Raw genomic sequence first — 20,916 nt, 5'->3', positions numbered from 1 at the left:
TCCTCGACCTCGTGTAAATTAACCTGATGCTCAGGCGTGCAGCCGTTTTTATAGGCTCAGTGGCGCGAACGTAGTGGTCTGAGCTGGTTCTAGCTGCCCCATAAGAGTCTTTTGCTCTTTTCCTGCCGCTAGATTGCAAAAGTTCTGACAAGAAGGAGCAACAACATGGAGTCCCAATTGTCATTATGGCACGAAACCATCTTGAATCATGGACTCCATTGATTTCTGTTCCATAATTAATTCATTTTATTCTAATTATTACAGCAAACACATTTATTCAAACACAAACACTAACGTTAACATCATTAAACATACATTTAGGGGAAAACTTCCCAACAAAATCATATTCCATTTCTTACTTTTATATGTTGTGCGAAAAGCTACATGTTTTGTTGATAAGTAAGGCAGAAGCATCCAATATTTGTTATAACTTGTACATTGAGTCCACATTGTTCAAAGAAATATAATTGCTTCTTGCCATTTGGAAAAAAATGCTCAAGACATCGTGCTGCCAAATAGCTGTATTTGCTGATGTCACCCTGTTTAGTGCTTTGGTGATGCTCTGTAATCTTGGTGATGCACACCATGCAGTCAGTTCACCTACCTTGCTTCAGGGAAGAATCCTATATTTATTTCTGTATTCATTTAGTTTAAAGATACATCCCTATAAAGTGTACTGAAAGTTGATTAGATGGCTCAGAGACAGGACAGTTATCAGGGGGTGGCTCTGTTAGCCTGTATCCACAAAAAACAACAAGGAGTCCAGTGGCACCTTAAAGACTAACAGATTTATTTAGGCATAAGCTTTTGTAGGTAAAAAACCACTTCTTCAGATGCATGGAGTAAAATTACAGATGCAGGCTTTATATAATGACACATGAAGGGAAGGGAGTTACCTCACAAGTGGAGAACCAGTGCTGACAGGGCCAATTCGATCAGGGTGGATATAGTTCACTCCCAATAACAGATGAGGAGGTGTCAATTCCAGGAGAGGCAAAGCTGCTTTTAGAGTAGCAGCCATGTTAGTCTGTATCCGCAAAAAGAAAAGGAGTACTTGTGGCACCTTAGAGACTAACCAATTTATTTGAGCATAAGCTTTCGTGAGCTACAGCTCACTTCATCGGATGCATTCAGTGGAAAATACAGTGGGGAGATTTATATACACAGAGAACATGAAACAATGGGTGTTACCATACACACTGTAACGAGAGTGATCAGGTAAGGTGAGCTATTACCAGCAGGAGAGCGGGGGGGGTGAGGGGAAACAACCTTTTGTAGTGATAATCAAGGTGGGCCATTTCCAGCAGTTGGCAAGAACGTCTGAGGAACAATGGTGGGTGGTAGGGGGGGAATAAACATGGGGAAATAGTTTTACTTTGTGTAATGACACATCCACTCCCAGTCTTTATTCAAGCCTAAGTTAATTGTATCCAGTTTGCAAATTAATTCCAATTCAGCAGTCTCTCATTGGAGTCTGTTTTTGAAGTTTTTTTGTTGAAGAATTGCCACTTTTAGGTCTGCAATCAAGTGACCAAAGAGATTGAAGTGTTCTCCAACTGGTTTTTGAATGTTATAATTCTTGATGTCTGATTTTTGTCCATAGATTCTTTTACGTAGAGACTGTCAAGTTTGACCATGGCAGAGGGGCATTGCTGGCACATGATGGCATATATCACATTGGTAGATGTGCAGGTGAACGAGCCTCTGACAGTGTGGCTAATGTGATTAGGCCCTGTGATGGTGTCCCCTGAATAGATATGTGGACACAGTTGGCAACGGGCTTTGTTGCAAGGATAGGTTCCTGGGTTAGTGGTTTTGTTGTGTGGTGTGCGGTGTGGTGTGTGGTTGCTGGTGAGTATTTGCTTCAGGTTGCTTCAGGTTGGGGGGCTGTCTGTAAGCAAGGACTGTCCTGTCTCCCAAGATCTCTGAGAGTGATGGGTCATCCTTCAGGATAGGCTGTAGATCCTTGATGATGCGTTGGAGAGGTTTTAGTTGGGGGCTGAAGGTGATGGCTAGTGGTGTTCTGTTCTTTTCCTTGTTGGGCCTTCCTGTAGTAGGTGACTTCTGGGTACTCTTCTGGCTCTGTCAATCTGTTTCTTCACTTCATCAGGTGGGTATTGTAGTTGTAAGAATGCTTGATAGGGATCTTGTAGGCGTTTGTCTCTGTCTGAGGGGTTGGAGTAAATGTGGCTGTATCGTAGAGCTTAGCTGTAGACAATGGATTGTGTGGTGTTGTCTGGATGAAAGCTGGAGGCATGTAGGTAGGAATAGCGGTCAGTAGGTTTCTGGTATAGGGTAGTGTTTATGTGACCATCCCTTATTAGCACCGTAGCGTCCAGGAAGTGGCATATATCACATTAGTAGACGTGCAGGTGAATGAGACTCTGATGGTGTGGCTGATGTGGTTGGGTCCTCTGATGGTATCGCTAGGGTAGATATGGGGACAGAATAGGCAATGAGGTTTGCTACAGGGATTGGTTCCTGCGTTAGTGTTTCTGTGGTGTGGTGAATATTTGCTTCAGGTTAGGGGGCTGTCTGTAAGCGAGGACTGGCCTTCTCCCAGTGAGTCTTTCACCCATAGGTTATTTACTCACATTCTAATATGGTGGTGACCCATGCTCAGTACCATATTGTTGTGAGAGGAATGGATCTGATATAATCCACAGCCATCTATTGCACTTACCCCCACATAAGCTGAAAGTGAAGACACCACATAGGAATAATTTGCCTTTCTTAGGCAGATAAAAACAACTGCAAGCTGCAGTTTTACTGACAGGGATAGATAAAATGAAACAACAGTTTCATGAGAGAAGGGTGGGGAAATGTGGAAAACTGACCTTGATTCTGGCACAAAGTAGCCCTAAAGATAATGTAGATAGCCACTACAGGGAAAACCTCAAGTGGCATAGAACCACTCTAAACAGCTTCTATGCTAGCCCCTTCTTAATTGTCAGTTTAGGGGGCATGGGTGGGGAAATGGTGATGTGGCCAGGCTTCCTGATGGGCTACTGGTTTGCAGCAGCCAGATCAGCCTTTTGAAACCTTTGCTAGATGCTTCAAATTGCAGCAGCCTTTAGGTTGCTCTAATTTACACAGGGAACCAGTCCTGAGGAATCTCAAAGGACAGTCTTTCATCCCCTCCCCTGACTTGCATGGGGTGTGCCTGCATCAATCCCAATGATCAGGGTGCAAATATGTTTTTAGATTTCCATGCTGTTCTTTAAAATAACTCATATTCCCTGTCCTTTTACAAGTTTATAAGCTCCTCCCCTAAAAGTAAACTAGTCTGCCATTTTGTTAGGTCTCCTTCCTATATTGGTATAAACTTATAAGTTATTATATATTTTCTCAATTAAAATGATGTTTTACCCACATTTTCAGTCTTTCCATTAACTGGTTAAATTCTGTGATGCACAGAATTGTATTACTGGTTTTAGAAGTGTAATATTTAAAATTACTTAGATTTAACTCAAAAGTATTATAATTCCTGGTTATTTCTGTTTGTTTGATTTTATTTTTTTTGGAATTGAGAGTATTGCTAGAACTTTGTGAGTAAACAATGAATTTACTTTATACTAAAGATGGGCCAAAACTTTGGATTTAATGTGAGCATATTGAATATTAAGTGTAGATTCCAAGAATATTAAGGATAGATTCCAAGAAAAAAAAATTAAGGATTATTACTTGCGGTATCCCATCCAATTATTGACCATCCAGTTCTGCATAGCTTGAGAATATTATATTATAAATCAGTGTGGATTTTTTTTCACATTCTGGACTATTTCTTAAAGAGAGATCCTCTTTGGTATACCTCTGCTTCTCATTCCCAATCCCATATCACCCTCCCCGACCCCAATAACTATCAGTCTTGGTTATATACAAAAATAATTAGTCAGATCTAAAAGAATCAAAATGAAAATAAAGTTGCTTTAATGCAATAGGTGCAGCTGCTTAGTTATGTTCCCAAGTTTCATATCACTAAATGGCTAAAACTGTTCAATTTCCATTTTGAAATCATTTCAGAATCAGGTGAAAGGCTCTTATGTCTGTGCCTATCATCTATATTTTTAGACATGCAAGAAGCATGGGCGGGGGAGTTAAATTCTCTCTCCTCTTGAACTCTCCAAACCATAAGGTTCTCATCATTTGCTCTTCCCCTCCATATGATAGTCCCGCCATCATTGCACCCTTCCATCTTCCTTTAAAAAAAACAAAACAGTCCAAGCCCCAGCATACATGGTTGACGTCTACATCCCTCTACAACTGACTGTTTATCGCATGCATGAAGTGAATCATACTGTCCACATTGAGGAGAGACCCTGTGCAACCAACATGGTTCCACCACAGGAAGGGGGCCGCATGGGATGTATGAACCCCACGTGTAGCACAAATTTTATGTTTCTGCAATTTTTCTCCTTTTCTCAACCAACTGATTTTATAAAATACAAAAGTATACCCCTGCATGTGGCAAAAATGTCTGACTATCCAACCCCATTCCCTGATTTCTACTAGATTCTGGCCGGTACATTAATATGAATGGGAATTCATAGAATCATAGAAGAGACCTCAGGAGGTCATCTAGTCCAACCCCCTGCTCAAAGCAGGACCAACACCAACTAAATCATCCCAGCCAGGGCTTTGTCAAGCCAGGGCTTAAAAACCTCTAACGCTTAAAAACCTCTTACCTCCATAGGTAATCCATTCCAGTGCTTCTCCACCCTCCTAGTGAAATAGTTTTTCCTAATATCCAACCTAGACCTCCCCAACTGCAACTTGAGACTATTGCTTCTTGTTCTGTCATCTGCCACCACTGAGAACAGCCTAGCTCCATCCTCTTTGGAACCCCCTTTAGGTATTTGAAGGCTGCTATCAACGCCCCCTCACTCTTCTCTTCTGAAGATTAAATAAGCCCAGTTCCCTCAGCCTCTCCTCATAAGTCATGTGCCCCAGCCCCCTAATCATTTTTGTTGTGCTTCGCTGGACTCTCTCCAATTTGTCCACATCCTTTCTGTAGTGGGGGGCCCAAAACTGGATGCAATACTCCAGTGTGGCCTTACCAGTGCCAAATAGAGGGGAAAAATCACTTTCCTTGATCTGCTGGCAATACTCCTACTAATGCAGCCCAATATGCCATTAGCCTTCTTGGCAACAAGGGCACACTGTTGACTCATATCCAGCTTCTCATTCACTGTATTCCCCAGGTCCTTTTATGCAGAGCTGCCACTTAGCCAGTCAGTCCCCAGCCTGTAGCAGTGCATGGGATTCTCCTGTCCTAAGTGCAGGAATCTGAATTGCAACAATCGTATTACTTCAGCAATCAGATTCATGTGGATGAACCCTTGTGCCCATATGAAACCTTATTAACCTCAGTGGGTCTCCACCCACAAAGATCATCTTGCACAATCAGAGCCATTGAGGATAGATCAGAACCCTATGTGCTACAGTATAAGCCTATTGCTACACTTTACAGTAATACGTGGTATAGCCTTGGAATAATAAATATAGCTTAAACTGGTAAGTGAATTTCATATACTAACATGGTTATTATTACAATATAATATCACCATTAACAGATCACCTACTGTATTTTGAAATAACATCACTTATACACTCTAATTACATTTAATTTATTTATTGTACTCATATTTCAAATATTATTTATTTAAATATGTTTACTACTAATGACAGATTTTAACTGATTATAAAACTCAGTTCAACATCCTGAACAAAAGGTGAAGTCCATTATCTCCCATACAGAATCTATCCTGAAGCAAACAGGATTTACCTTTCCCTCATGTAACTAGTGTAGACTTCAGCTTGCATATGTGTTTCCTGACCTCAGCACCATAATGGATGGTAATTTATGTAAAAGAGCTTGTTAATTTAAGTTAGCTCCCTTTTGTCCATTTCCAGAGAAAAAAATCATTTTGTTCATTACTCTCTGTGGCAAAAGGGAGTTAAAAAGCAAATTTATGTTTTGTTCCATCTGCCTAACATTATGTTAGAAAGAAAATTATATTCCTTAAGGAACACTGGCGATCCATGCATGCAGAATGTCCACAGATTAAGGTCTCCCTGTGCATTTTGGTGTCTCAATATTTTCTGCAGAATTTAAGTTTTTATTTAAAAAAAAGATAATATCAGGCATAACCCTGGAACCCTCACTTACATGTATGCTTCCACTGAAGTTAATGGGACTATTTATGTGAGGACGGTCTGCAAGGTTCGAGGGCCAATATTTTCAAATTTGGCTGCTTCATCTTAGACAACTAAATCCATATTTAGTGTCTAAATAAATGTGGCCTACTGAAAGCTTCAAGTTCTCAGTATGACCTGTGAAAATCAAACCACTATCTTAGGTCTCTAAATTTGGATTTAGTTGTGTAATGTCAGGTATTCAACTTTGAAAATTTTGGCCACAATCTACCTCTTCTGGTTGTAAAGATAACCTTACAAATGTAAAAAGAAGCAGTAAAAAGTGTGTACTGTCCTATTTATCTCAATAGCAAGTGGCTCTGAAGCTTCATAATGTCAATTTAAATGTTAGGTGGATATTTCTGCAGTGAAGCTAACATGCTTATGTGACATGGTTAGAAGTTCCATACATTTTAAAGGATGTTCCAGAGAAGTGATACTCAAGTTCTAAAAGACACAAAAATGGTGTTTTATCTGAGTAGAATATTTTATCCGTGGCATAGGACCTTTTCTCCCCGCACCCTATGTTGGGGTACTTACCAGAAAAGTCCCAGTTTCTGAATCCCTATTAAGCTGATGTATGAAGTTAGGGGCCTCTTTTCCAATGTCCAGTCACCCAGTTTAACCATACTGAAGTTCATGCTCCAACTAATTTTGTGGTAAGATCTCAGTACCATGAAGCACTTGCCAGCTCCTCTTCTGAGTTAGGCGTTCACTAGGCTGCAATGACCCAGTGTCCTAAATCTTGGAGTTGCACCTTCTGATGCATTGTGTGATTTAGATGGCTCTAGACTCCACTGCAACCTCATTTTAATAAGGCAAAGAGATGTTAATGTACCACAGTATCTGGACTCTTATTTCCTTATTAATATAGGATTTTAGGTAGCTGAAAGTCTCTGCAGGGGATGTCAGTAGACTAGGAGGCCATGGGAGAAAAGGCTGGAGGAGAAGAGCCATGGGCGGAGTCTGGAATATCAGGAGGGAAGAAGAGCCTTTCACCCCATATGTACACACAATCACATAGTGATAAACTCTAATTTAATTACCTACATTAGCTGTCAAGCACTTGTATGAGACCCTAAGTGCCAACAGGCAGGGAATGCCCTTTGAGAGTCAGACTTAAGGCCATTGTCCTCTTCTCATTGACACCCCTCTTGCACATCCACTTTTAACATGACACATGTCAGGAACCACTCAAGCAGGGCCCCTCTGGATATAAAAGAGGGAAGCCTGAAGGCAGGGCGTTTGCAGAAAATGCATACCCTCTCTGGTCTGAAATAGCTCAAATCTGATGACCTTCAGGGCATGCTACAAGACATATCTTTGAGAGGGCTGCTGAACTGGCAAACATTAGCCAGAGGTGATGTATAGGGAAAGTGGTGAATGTTTTATTTGCATAACTGTTGTGCTGCAGGATTACTGAATATTATCAAACATTATGGATCACTTTTAATTGATTCACTGTCTTTTTCAGTAATTGTCAGAGGCACCTAGGATGTCAGACAGGTGCTCTTGGTCATTTTATAAATGTAAATTATAAACACAAGAAACTAATTAGTAGATTATGGCTGGTTATTGATATGTGGAGATTTTCTCTCACACATGCAAAAATTCAATGTCAATAAATTATACTTTCTAATCTGACCAATTAACACCTTGACCACTTTAATGTATATACTATGCCCCCTTTTCTTACTCTTTTGTCCATCTTTTGATCTTGCAAACACTTCTATAGATGCTTAACTTTACTCATGTGAGTGGACTGTTCACATGAGCAAAGTTAAGCATACCTATTTCCAGGATTGGGGCTTTGGTTTGTAAACACTTTACAGCAGGGGTCATGCATACCTTTATTTTTGGAGAGTGCCTGGTACAATGAGGGAGCAGCTATAAAGAAATAATAAATAAAATTATATAATAAAGGTTCCTAGGTTTCAAAACTGTCCCACTAAAACTCTAATCTTACTCCAAGCAAGCTTATGGACATCAACAGTGAAAACCGAGGTACTCTGAAACTGTGGCACACAGGGGTTTAGATATTGTTCATTATGCTGAACCCTCTTTATGTGTCTCAACATCACAGGAATTATTTCAATAGCAAAGACTAGAGGTTTGAAATCCTCAGGAACCTCTTTGCCTTCACCATCAATCGTCTTAAAAGGTTTTCTTAATCAGTTCAAAGGTAATATGTAACTTTTCACATAATTTCTTCAGCTTCCTCTGTCCCTTGTACCAAGGACTCTTTGTATGTAGTGGCCACTTACTCAGCTCTCAGACCTGTATCGGATCTATCAACTTATTGAAGTCAGAGACATTCTGTTGATTACGCCCACCAGGAAGGATAGAGCGATTCAAGGAAGCTGTGGTAACTAAACAAGATCAAAGGTTGTAGACTGAGCTTTGGAAAAATTGTTGCTGATTAATTGCTGATTGTTCATTGCACATTTCAACAGTGGTACTGACTTTAAAACCTGTTCAACAACAGCTTGCTCTGTATCCAATATATGTGGAGAAGCTTCTTGTTTTTGATTGGCTCTACAGACCTTTTGAACATCAGATTCACTTGAGCTAAGGTGATATCATCTCTTTGTCAGCATTCTGACACTTTAGTTACCTCCTCTAGCGTATGTATCAAAAGTGTCAAATTAAAAAAAAAAACAAAATCTTCAGAGCCCAATGATTTAGCAAGCTACCAGAAAGTCTCTTGGGTCTCAGCACTGTGTGACTGATCTTCAGAAGCAACTGTGAAATTCACATGAAGAGCTGCATAATTTTTCTGCACAGCTGATACTGCTCTAAAACTTGAAGCCATCCAAAGTACAATTAGAATTTTTTTCAGTCTTGTAAGTTATGCACTGAGTTTGGAGACACAAGCATCAAGTTCCCATTGGTTTGGGGGCAAATTGGCTGTAAACTGAGTGTGCCTTGTGATACAGTCAATCCCTTAAATAATTCCTCCAACTTCCTCGATAGTATCTCCAATGTTAAGTTCAATTCTGTGATACAGACAGTGTCATTTGATAGGATCGGGGTAGTCTTTGGTTAAAGAAGTCAGCATCTCACTTTTTATCTCAACTAGGATGCTAGCACTGTCACTGCATGCACAGAGAAAGTTTTTAATGAAATATCCATTGCAGAAGCTGTGCTCTGCTACACAAGCTTTGACTCCCTTCACAGTTATCCCTGATCAGGTCTGCAGTTACATTGGCCGACCAGTCAGAATGCAAAGTACTACCCATATCTGAACCACTGCTTTGCTGCACATCAACGGGGGAGGAGGGCTGCACAGTGGCAACAGCATTTTCCAGGACATTTGTCTTTGCGTCAGCTACACACTGAGCAGCTGAACCACGTGTGGCATTTTTCGCAGGCTCAAAATATTTTTCTCTGGAATGAGTGCTGTCACTTTTTGTGTAGTTTTGTCAAATCCACCACTGTATGTTCTCCACTCCTTTGAAATCTGAGAAACTCCCAGTCTCATTCTTGCTCCTACATGTCTACTTCGTGGCAAATCTAGCAACCAAGATTTCCTCCAGCAAAAATAAATAAATAAATAAAACCAGCCATGGATTAGCCTTTTAAAAGTACCTGGCCTGCTTTTCTCTCCAGCAAGAAGGAAATTCTGCTTTCAGAAGTAATAAAGGTTTACATGTAGCTAAATGTAAACCCAATTTCCCATTTCTTTCTTCTGATGATTAATCAGAACGCAAACAAGAGGCAGGGTTGGAAAATGGAAAATGGTTGAAACAAGAGGCAGGGTTGTATCACAGTGAGGCAGCACACAAAGCGACAGATGCCAAGGTCACAATGATGTTGCAGGTCATGTTTCTGGTGAAGCTGAACAGAAAGGGGATCATGTTGCCACTGAAGCTTCTGAGCTGAAAAAGAGTTCACATTATTTTTCATTAAAAATCTGATGATGAGACAAATCAAATGATATGCAACATGGTCTCTATCATAAATATAAAAGAAAAGGTAAACCCCTTTAAAATCCCTCCTGTCCAGAGGAAAAATCCTCTCACCTGTAAAGGGTTAAGAAGCTAAAGGTAACCTCGCTGGCACCTGACCAAAATGACCAATAAGGAGACAAGATACTTTCAAAAGCTGGGAGGAGGGAGAGAAACAAAGGGTCTGGGTCTGTCTGTGTGATGCTTTTGCCGGGGACAGAACAGGAATGGAGTCTTAGAATTTTTAGTAAGTAATCTAGCTAGGTATGTGTTAGATTATGATTTCTTTAAATGGCTGAGAAAGGAACTGTGCTGAATAGAATGACTATTCCTGTCTGTGTGTCTTTTTTGTAATGTAAGGTTTTGCCTAGACGGATTCTCTATGTTTGAATCTAATTACCTTGTAAGGTATCTACCATCCTGATTTTACAGAGGTGATTTCTTTTTACTTCTATTAAAAGTCTTCTTGTAAGGAAACTGAATGCTTTTTCGTTGTTCTAAGATCCAAGGGTTTGGGTCTGTGGTCACCTATGCAAATTGGTGAGGCTTTTTACCAAACCTTCCCCAGGAAGTGGGGTGCAAGGGTTGGGAGGATTTTGGGGGGAAAGATGCGTCCAAACTATGTTTTTTCAGGAACCCAGATAAAGTTTGGTGGTGGCAGTGGAAATCCAAGGGCAAAGGGTAAAATAGTTTGTGCCTTGGGGAAGTTTTAACCTAAGCTGGTAAAAGTAAGCTTAGGAGGTTTTCATGCAGGTCCCCACATCTGTACCCTAGCATTCAGAGTGGAGAAGGAACCTTGACAGTCTCCCTGAGATACTTTTATATCCCCTACATAAACAAAGCTACACAGACCCACAGAAGCCAAAAATGGGTGGGATTGACCCCACTCAATGAGACAAATCAAATGATATGCAATATTACCCCTGTCTCCCAGAACCACTTTCGAAATTTCCCCCCTTTTGACTCCCTGGGGCTTTCCCTCTTGCCTCCCCCAACACCCCCCCCCCACACACACACACACATCCTTTGTTCACACTTATTTTTGAACCTCCATTGGTGGTCTGTACACCTTTCATCTCAATCCAACAAATTGCTTAAGAGAATAGACTGTTCACAGGAAAGTTTATAAATAAATAAATAATCATCCAAAATCAAAAGACTTCCCAGAAACCATCTAAAGATATAGAATGTACCTTCAAATGTTGCTTCTTAGGTTTTTTGCAAGCAACAGAAAAATACGAGAAATTTCTGTGTGCTTTTTTTTTTTAATCATGCATAACATTTTCTTTAGCCACAGAAACCAAACAGTTGCTCATGGCTGGGGGTAAGAGATGGTGGCTGGGTGTGTGTCTGATTATGCCAGGTGGATAGAGTGTGTGTGTGTGTAGGGGGATTGTGGATGGTTGTGTTAATGGGGGCTGTGAATGGATGAGGATGTGTTTGGAGGTTGTGGCACATGGGGTTAACTGGAGATATAATGGCAATGGGTGATCATTTGTTTGGGATGGGAGTTTGTGTGAGGGAGGTGAGTGAGTTGGTGACTTTGGGGCAGGGGGATTGGGGTTTCTGTTATGGTGATGTAGTGGGTGTGCGTCAGAGAGGGGAGACTGGACATGTCTATTATAGGGGTGTAGTGGGTGTGTGTCTGATGGAGAGGGGAGATTGGGCGTGTCTGTTATAGGGATGTAGTGGGTGTGTGTTTCAAGGAGGAGGATATGGAGGGAGGTCTGTTTAGGAGTTATAGTCAGATGTTCAGCGGTTGTCTGTTTATGAGACATAGTGGGATGTGAAATTGTTTGGGGAAGAACTGTGGTGGGTGAGTGGCTGAGAAAGGAAAGAAGCAGGATTAGTGAGCAGGGAGGATGCTGGTGATTGAGGCTTTTTTGCCAGCTGTGAAATTGGTCACCTTAAGGGCACTAGTACTTGCTGCAAGCCTCCCAGAGAAAGTTCAATAGACTTGGCAAGGGGACCTTACTGAAGAGAAGGAGGATACGGGGAAGAGAAGAAAATAATGCTTTGCTGCTGAGAGGGGCTTCGATTCAATCAGATTAAACCCCATTGCTGCAAATCCATTCACTGCCTCTTGCATATTGCTGAGAGTCACCATCCTGCATAGCAGGAGATGATTAATGGCCCTACATGCTTGCATGACAACGGCCTCCATTGTGGATTTTCCAATTCCAAAATGATTTCCCACTGACCAGTAGCAATCTCGCATTGCAAGCTTCCACAGTGTAATCAACATTTGCTATCAGTGCAGCTCTCATTCTGATGTCCATACACTGGAGGGCCGGGGCCAGCATGTCACACAGATCCAGGTATGTGGCCTTTCACATCCAAATGTTCTGCAGCCACTGCTCATCATCCCAATCCTGCATTACAATGCAATCCCACTAGTCAGTGCTCATTTCTCAGTCCCAGCATTAGTGCTCGACCTTTTGCAGTGGTTCTGTGAATGCCATCAGCAACCTTGAATTGGTTTCCACTATGTCCCACAACAATCTGTCCTCAAACATCTCAGCATGCCCTCCATTGTAACGATTTTTACTGTGGCTCTGCAAATACTGGAGGATCATTTGCCCTATGTTTGCAACGTTCATGATAACAGTGTAGAGATATGCAGGGCCCCTGCTTCTGTCAGAGATGGCGGAGAGCAAAAAGTGCCATTCAGGTTTGTGGGATTTTTTTAAAAGCACAAAAATTATGAATATATATGGCATTATGGGATAGAGAAAGTTGCATGGATGTGAATTTGACCCCTTGCTCCCCGTTACCTCTGTGCAGCTTGTTTCTGCCCTACCATGCATTGTAAAAATTTCTCAAAATTCAGTGAGGTATTCCAGTGGCAAGGACACACTGGAATACCTACCCATGGTGCACTGCACTGGGCATTGACACAAATAATCCTGTTGAGTACATTCAATACCAACACATCAGTCAATTATGCACACACACAAGCAATATACTAACTGATTCCCTCTCTTGATATTCACCCCTTCTTGTCAACTGTTGAGAATAGGCCACTTCCACCTTAATTGCATTGGCCTTGTTAGCACTGAACCCCCCTTGGGTAAAGCAACTCCCATCTTTTCATGTGCTGTAATATAAATACTGCTTACTGTATTTTTCACTCCATGTATCTGATGAAATGGGTTTTAGCCCATGAAAGCTTATGCCCAAATCAATTTGTTAGTCTCTAAGGTGCCACAAGGACTCCTCATTGTTTTTGATTCAACAGTGTAAGTTGTGTCAACCAAAGTTTGCAGTGTAGTCTTGGCCTAAGCCAGCTGTGTCCTACTCCTCCTTGCTGCCTGAGTGTCGGAAGTGGCAGTACTGAGCACACAGAAGACACAATCTCCCAGTGCTGTCAGGAATCACAGAAGCCCAAGAGTGGCATATTAGGCAGGGTCTTGCTCATCCCCTGGAGCCCAGGGCTGGAGCATGCTCAGTCACTCTGTAGTATGGGACATGTGCAGTGCAATAACAGAAAGAATCATAGAAATGTAGGGCTGGAAGGGACCTTGAGAAGTCATCAAGTCCAGCCATCCATGCTAAGGCAGGACCAATTATAGCTTGACCACCCTTGTCAGGTGTTTGTCCAACCTGTTCTTAACACCCTCCAATGACAGGGATTCCACAACCTCCCTTGGAAACCTATTCCAGAGTTTAATTATCCTTATGATTAGAAAGTGTTCCCTAATATCTAACCTAAATCTCCCTTGCTGAAAATTAAGCCCATTACTTCTTGTTCTGCCTTCACTGGACCTGGAGGACAACTTATCACAGTCTGCTTTACAACAGCCCTTAACATATTTGAGGACTATTATCAGATTTTCTCAAGACTAAACATGCCCAGGTTTTTTTTAAACCTTTTCTCATAGGTCACGTTTTCTAAATCTTTTGTCATTTTTGTGTCTGGACTCTCTCTAATTTGTCCACATCTTTCCTGAAATGTGGCACCCATAATAGGACACAGTACTCCAGATGAGGCTAAGTAGAATGAGACAGTTACTTCCTGTGTCTTACATATATCACTTCTGTTAATATACGCCAGAACAATATTAGCTTTTTTCACAATTGTATCACATTGTTCAAATATATTCAGTTTTTGATCCACTAAAACCCCCAGGTCATTTTTCAGCAGTACTATTTCCTAAGCAGTTGTGCATCTCATTTTTCAAGTGTAGTACTTTGCACTTGTCTTTATTGAATTTCATCTTGTTAATTTCAGACCAATTCTCCAATTTACAAAACTGTCCTGTTGAATTCGAATCTTGTCCTCCAAAGTGCTTGCAACCCCTTCCAGGTTGTCATCTGCAAATTTTATGAAGATATTCTCCACGCCATTGTCCAAGTCATTAATGAAAATACTGGCTAGTACCAGACCCAGGAGTGACTGCTACAGGACCCTACTACATATATCCTCTGAGTCTGACACTGAATGATTTATAACTACTCTTTTAGTATGGCCTTGTGCACCCACCTCATAGTCATACCATCTATGCCACATTTCCCCAGTTTACTTATAAGAATACCATGTGAGAATGTGTCAAAAGCCTTACTAAAATCAAACTATATCATGTCTACTGCTTCACCCTTTATCCACTAAGCCAGTAATCCTGTAAAAGAAGGAAATAGGAACTGTGCAGGGCTGGAGCATGCTCGGTTCAAATTGAATGTTTGAAGAATTTAGCAACCAAACTCTGAAAAGTTTCAGAGTAACAGCCGTGTTAGTCTGTATTCGCAAAAAGAAAAGGGAAAGGAGTACTTGTGGCACCTTAGAGACTAACCAATTTATTTGAGCATGAGCTTTCGTGAGCTGTAGCTCACGAAATCTCATGCTCAAATAAATTGGTTAGTCTCTAAGGTGCCACAAGTACTCCTTTTCTTTTTGCGAAACTCTGAAAAGTATCTACTGAACATGTGTGTACTGAGATTTTTCAAAATCTTGTAATTTGGCCAAATTTTGACATTTTTTTCCATAGGAATAGAAAAATGCACCCCTTTGACTTCACAGCAACTCCCTGCCAAATGTCAAGTCACTGTTCCAAAGAATGGAGCCCTAGTGAAAGGGATTCTAAAATATTTTTTCCATTCATTAACATGGGAAAAACAATGTCATTCCCTTATTCTTCAAAACAGCAGAGCCACTTATGCTAAAGGTTTCCAGAACAACTGATCCTCAGGCAGACATCTGGCATGGAAAATATGAGCATGAACCATTAAAATTTGGCAAAGTATTAAGCAGCTGAAAACAGGGTCTTATAATGAAAAGTGTAGGGCAACCTTAACCAGATGCATAGCTACCTGCAGCACTTACATTAATAAGAAATTTTTAAAACTAAAATGTGTAGAGCAGATACCTCAAAGGACCAGTATGGTTTTCTTCAAGATCTATTACATGTGCATATAGGGATATGCATGCAGGCTATCACACCACAGCAATAAAAAGTCTCTGAAGAAAAATCTTTAAGCAAAAGTCTTAAAAAGAAAAATCTTATGAAAACTCACTTCTTAGAGCATAATATCTCTGCTGCTTCTATTTTTATTTTCAAAGTTCAAAAGACAATTATAGTCTGTCTGACAAATATATTACTAATGTTTGAATTCCAAATATCTTTGTTTAGGTAGTTGTAAAAATCTCTTCAGTTCCAAATCATATCTCTGACATTTATTTTGTGCAGTTTTGCACCACAAATTTCTCGGAATATCAGATTTCCTGTAAAATAACTCAGTTTTTTCTAGTATAAAAGTTTTTAGGCCTGAGAACACAGGGACACTTTAGCCTGGTCAACACTGGGGAAATTCCACCTCAAATTCTAATCGGTTTTTAAAAACTATTCAGAAAAATTGATTTCAAGCCAGTTGGAGCCATAGTGTAGATCAGACTCTGGCAGCCTAAATCAAATCAAATTCTCTTCAGACACACAGATAACTTCTGGCTATTTCACTTAAGAAAATTTTTACCCTAGATACAGGCCAGCAAATTAATATGAACTCACTTCCATGAGTATAACAGTTATTTTCAGAGGTGGCGTTGGTGCAAAACAAACTTTGAATTCCACAGACAAAGAAGGTTTCAGAGTAACAGCCGTGTTAGTCTGTATTCGCAAAAAGAAAAGGAGTACTTGTGGCACCTTAGAGACTAACCAATTTATTTGAGCATAAGCTTTCGTGAGCTACAGCTCACTTCATCGGATGCTCAAATAAATTGGTTAATCTCTAAGGTGCCACAAGTATTCCTTTTCTTTTTACAAACAAAGAAGTTTTACGGTTACAAACATTCTTCACTAGGCCTGTCCTGTCTATGTATGAGCACCACGTATGCTGTCTATTTAAAATTTTCAGATGAATCATACCTGGATGGTTTTCATGAAGTTCTTTCAAATCTTAATTACAATATTTTGGAACAATTCTTATACCCAACACATTTTCTTTTATCTAGTGAAAATTTGTATTTCCTGTAAAAATAAAGTCTCATCTTCTTAATAGTTTCATACTTGTTTGGCCATCTATTTAATGTAAACTACAGATAACACTGCAAGGTCTTGTGAAGGTTATTTCAATGTCACAGGTAATTATGACACATATTAAGTGGCTTCTTGTATTCAGGAAGAATATTGTGATACAAATTGATATACATTGTGACCTCCCAAAAGGGCAACCTGAAAAGTCCGTCAGCATCAGCATTTTGTGCTGAAGAGGAAAATCTGATATCATAGTAAAGACAATCAATAAAATTGCCCATTTCTGGAACTTCTAGGCAGCTATAACAGTAATTTTTTTCATTCATCTCTAGAGCAGAAAGAAGAGGTTGAGACAAGTTTACTGGTGTATTTTTTGACTGTGTATGTGTTCATGAAATTTCCACACTTCAGAAATGATAACTAAAGTGTCCCTCTCAAATCATCAACAATTTTGTTCAATTGGCATTAAGGGTCTTGACCTGCAAGAAATGGAATGACAGATCAGTATGATAAATAACTGCTCCCAATTTAAAAAGGGAAACATCAACAACAAAAGCTTATTTTTGGGGTTTATCAGGGTTATAGTGTACCAAGACATCAATGGGTATTAAAACTGTTTTAATTTTCTGAAACCTGTTTAGGCATTGCCTTGCTCAGACAAATAGTTTTACTGGGTTCTAGCTTTTGGGGGAGTTTACCACTGAGGATATATCAGAAATGTATTGTTATCCCTTTTGTCCTGAGCAGTTAAACAGAAATTTGGGACCCTGTTGGTAGTTTCCATTAGGAGGAGAAATGGATGATAAACAGGTTTTCATCAAAAATATCTGACTCTATTTACAAAAAAATATACAAGTGTTTAGCCTCCTTTCACTGATCTTGACCTGCAAGTCCAACTCCAGCTGAGTACCTATAAATTGGTCCATTGTCATTTTATCCTAGAAGTCTTCATTGCTACCTGGGTATGACAGGAATAAAAGTCTCCACTAATCTTCTTCCAGTATAGGTGGGGCCTCTTCTTTCCCTTTCCTTCCTAGGTCTGAGCTGTGCCAAGGTCAGTTCAGACTGATGTTTGAGTCCAAACTGCATTTCAAGGGTTTGTACCCTATCTGGATAACTCAGTCTCTTTTCAGGGGGTAAATTCTGCAAGACCATCAGATCTGGGCCATTACATTGATTGCTGGAAACCCCCCTTTCTGACCATTTCCCAGCCATTCATTTGGGCTATTATGTTGAACTGAGCCAAATGTACCCCTGTGGGGGTGGAGTCTCCTCTTAAAGTTACATTATTTTTCTCTTTTACATTATTTCACCTCAGAAATCTGACCACTCCCTCTGGGCCTCCGTGGGTTATAAATAGTGTAGAAAACTGTTTAGTCTTACCCAGGTTCTTACCCAATGGCTCTTTTAGACTCATACTGTTTAAGACCAGAAGGGACCATTGTGATAATCTAGTACTTCCTGCACACCACAGAACCTCACCCACCCACTCCTGTAATAGACCCATAAACTCTCACTGAATTACTGAAGTCCTCAAATCATGATTTAAAGACTTCAAGTTACAGAGAATCCACCATCGACTCTAGTTCAAGCCAACAAGAAACCCAGGCCCCATACTGCAGCAGAAGACAAAAAAACTGCCAGTCTGACTTGGAGGGAAATGCCTTCCCAACTCCAAATATGGTGATCAGTTAGCCCCTGAGCATGTCGGTGAGACCCATCAGCCAGAAACCTGGAAAAGAATTCACTGTAGTAACTCAGAGCCCTCACATCTAGTGTCCCATCTCCAGCCATTAGAGATATTTGCTGCTAGCAGTCACATTTGGGCCACATGCCATTGTAGGCATCATACCATCCCCTCCATAAACTTACCAAGCTCAGTCTTGAAACCAGTTAGGTGTTTTTGCCCTGACTGCTCCCTTGGAAGGCGATTCTAGAACTTCACTCATCTGATAGTTAGAAACCTTCATCTAATTGCAAGCCTAAACTTGTTGATGGCCAGTTTATATCCATTTGTTCTTGTGCCAGCATTGGTTCTTAACTTGAATAACTCCTCTCCCTCCCTGGTGTTTATCCCTCTGATGTTTTTATAGAGAGCAATCCTATCTCCCCTCAGCCTTCATTTGGTTAGGCTAAACAAGCCAAGCTCCTTACGTCTCCTATCGTAAGGTGGATTCTAGGACAAGAGTTTATTGTCCAAATAGACAATTCACTATTCTTTTCTTGATCCTTTTTTTCATAATTTTTTGCTGTCATTTATAGTCTCAAGTTGTTTTAATTTATATTTATATTTCTGGTTTTGATTTTTTTATGAACTTTTTCTTCCTTATCTAAATTATTTTTCATAGATTCATGGATTTTAAGGTCCGAAGAGTTCATTATGATCATCTAGTCTGACCTTCTGCATAATATAGGCCATAGAATTTCACCAAGTGATTCCTGCATCAAGCCCAAAACTTCCGTTTCAACTAAAGCAAGCCTTCGGAAAGTCATCCAATCTTGATTTAAGACTGCAGATAATGGAGAATCCATGACAAAACTTTGTAAATTGTTCCAACGATTAATTACCAGCACTGTTAAACTGTTAAGCACCTTATTTCTAATCCGAATTTGTCTAGCTTCAGCTTCCAGCCATTGGATGTTGTTATGCCTTTGTCTTCAAAAGTAATTAGCCCTCTATATTCATAGATCTTCTCCATACTTTATAAACTATGATAAAATTGGATCAACCTTCTCCTGGATTAACTCTATGGATTGATCTTATTTACTGTATTACTGTAAAGCAGGTTTCCTAGACCATATATCATTTTTGTAGCTCTTTTCTGATCCCTTTCCAATTTGTCAACATCTGACATTTTTGTGCAATTTGTTCTTGTGCACCCAGCTAAAGCACACATTCTGGTGAATCAGGGCCCAATACATTTTAACTCACTTGTGTTTTTGCTGAAAGCTGTGTCCACAGTGTTTTGCAATGTAAGGTGTGCTTATGCAACTAGCTATCCTTGTGTTTCGTAGGAATTTAAGCTACACATGAATCTGTTCCATAAAACCTCCTTTAAAAATTGCCCCAATTGGCAAAACTCTTCTACTAAAATTTTACTACAGATTTGCTTTCTTTTTGCTATTTTTGCTATTTCAGATGAAATGTAAACCATTCTGCAATTGTAAGTGGCTTTGAAGTAATTTGCTCTATAATTAGTGCACAAACACATTTCTTCATAAATTTGATAATCTTGGAAGATCTGAGATACTAATGTTTCAATCAAACAGTTTTCTTTTCACATGCAGTCAAAGGAATGGCTTTTTCTCCCACTAGCCCCTTGTATATAATTTGTTTCAAAGAACTACCATAGATTTTCAATATTGCATTCTACAATACTATCCTTCTTTATAATCTTCTGTTTTCTCATATGCTGTCATTTTTACTTGTGAAAAGTCTCAAACAATATTTCACTGTTTTTCCTCTTTCGACTGCATAGTAACATTTCAGTCAAACTGTTTTCATTAATTTTTGCTTTCCAAGGGGACAAAATATCAGTCATTTGCTGACTCCTGAACTCAAACAAGCTGTGTAATATAATTTTATGCAGAGAGCAGACTGGATTTCAAACTGCAGGTGCAGTACCAAAATGTCTCGAAGCTATCTCAAGGTTTACAGTCTCCCCAATGATAAATGCCTTGTTATTTGACATTGGGAAAGTCAAATAATTTCAGTTTCCCCATAATAGTATTTAACTTCCTTTGTAAAGCACTTTAAGACCCATCAACGAAAAGTTTCATATGAAATGAGCATTATTAGAGATGGTCCAAAATTGTGATTTCCCTCTCACAGGAAATTGCAATATTTAAAAATGTATTTTCATTACAATTGGAACAAAAAATCAAAATTTTCACAAAATGAAAAGTTTTAAAAATGTTAAATTTGGAAATGTCAGAATTTTTTTCTGTTCATCTGTTAATCATTAATCCAGAGCTGCTACAGTGCCGCAGGAGAGTTATAGTTCAGGTGTTTCATGTCCCCAATCTCCTCTATAGGCTGGTTTCCTGCTGGACTACATCTTCCATGATGCCCTGTGGCCACATGACTCCCAAGATATGACACAACGATTCAACCAGAGGGGATCCAGATCCATAGAAGAAAGTGAAGGAAAAAATCTTTATTTTATAGGAATTGCATTTTCAGTCAAAACACATCTTGATGGAAAATTCCCAATCAGCTCTAATTTTAAAATTTTACATTTTGCACAGGTTCCTATAAATCCTGCACGACAGAGTGGGATATGAGTATATCATATGATGAATTCCAA

This window comes from Lepidochelys olivacea (assembly GCF_965140295.1).
Source record: "Lepidochelys olivacea isolate rLepOli2 genome assembly, chromosome: 1".
In the NCBI taxonomy this organism is placed as follows: domain Eukaryota; kingdom Metazoa; phylum Chordata; order Testudines; family Cheloniidae; genus Lepidochelys; species Lepidochelys olivacea.
Note: the sequence above shows the minus strand (reverse complement) of the source record.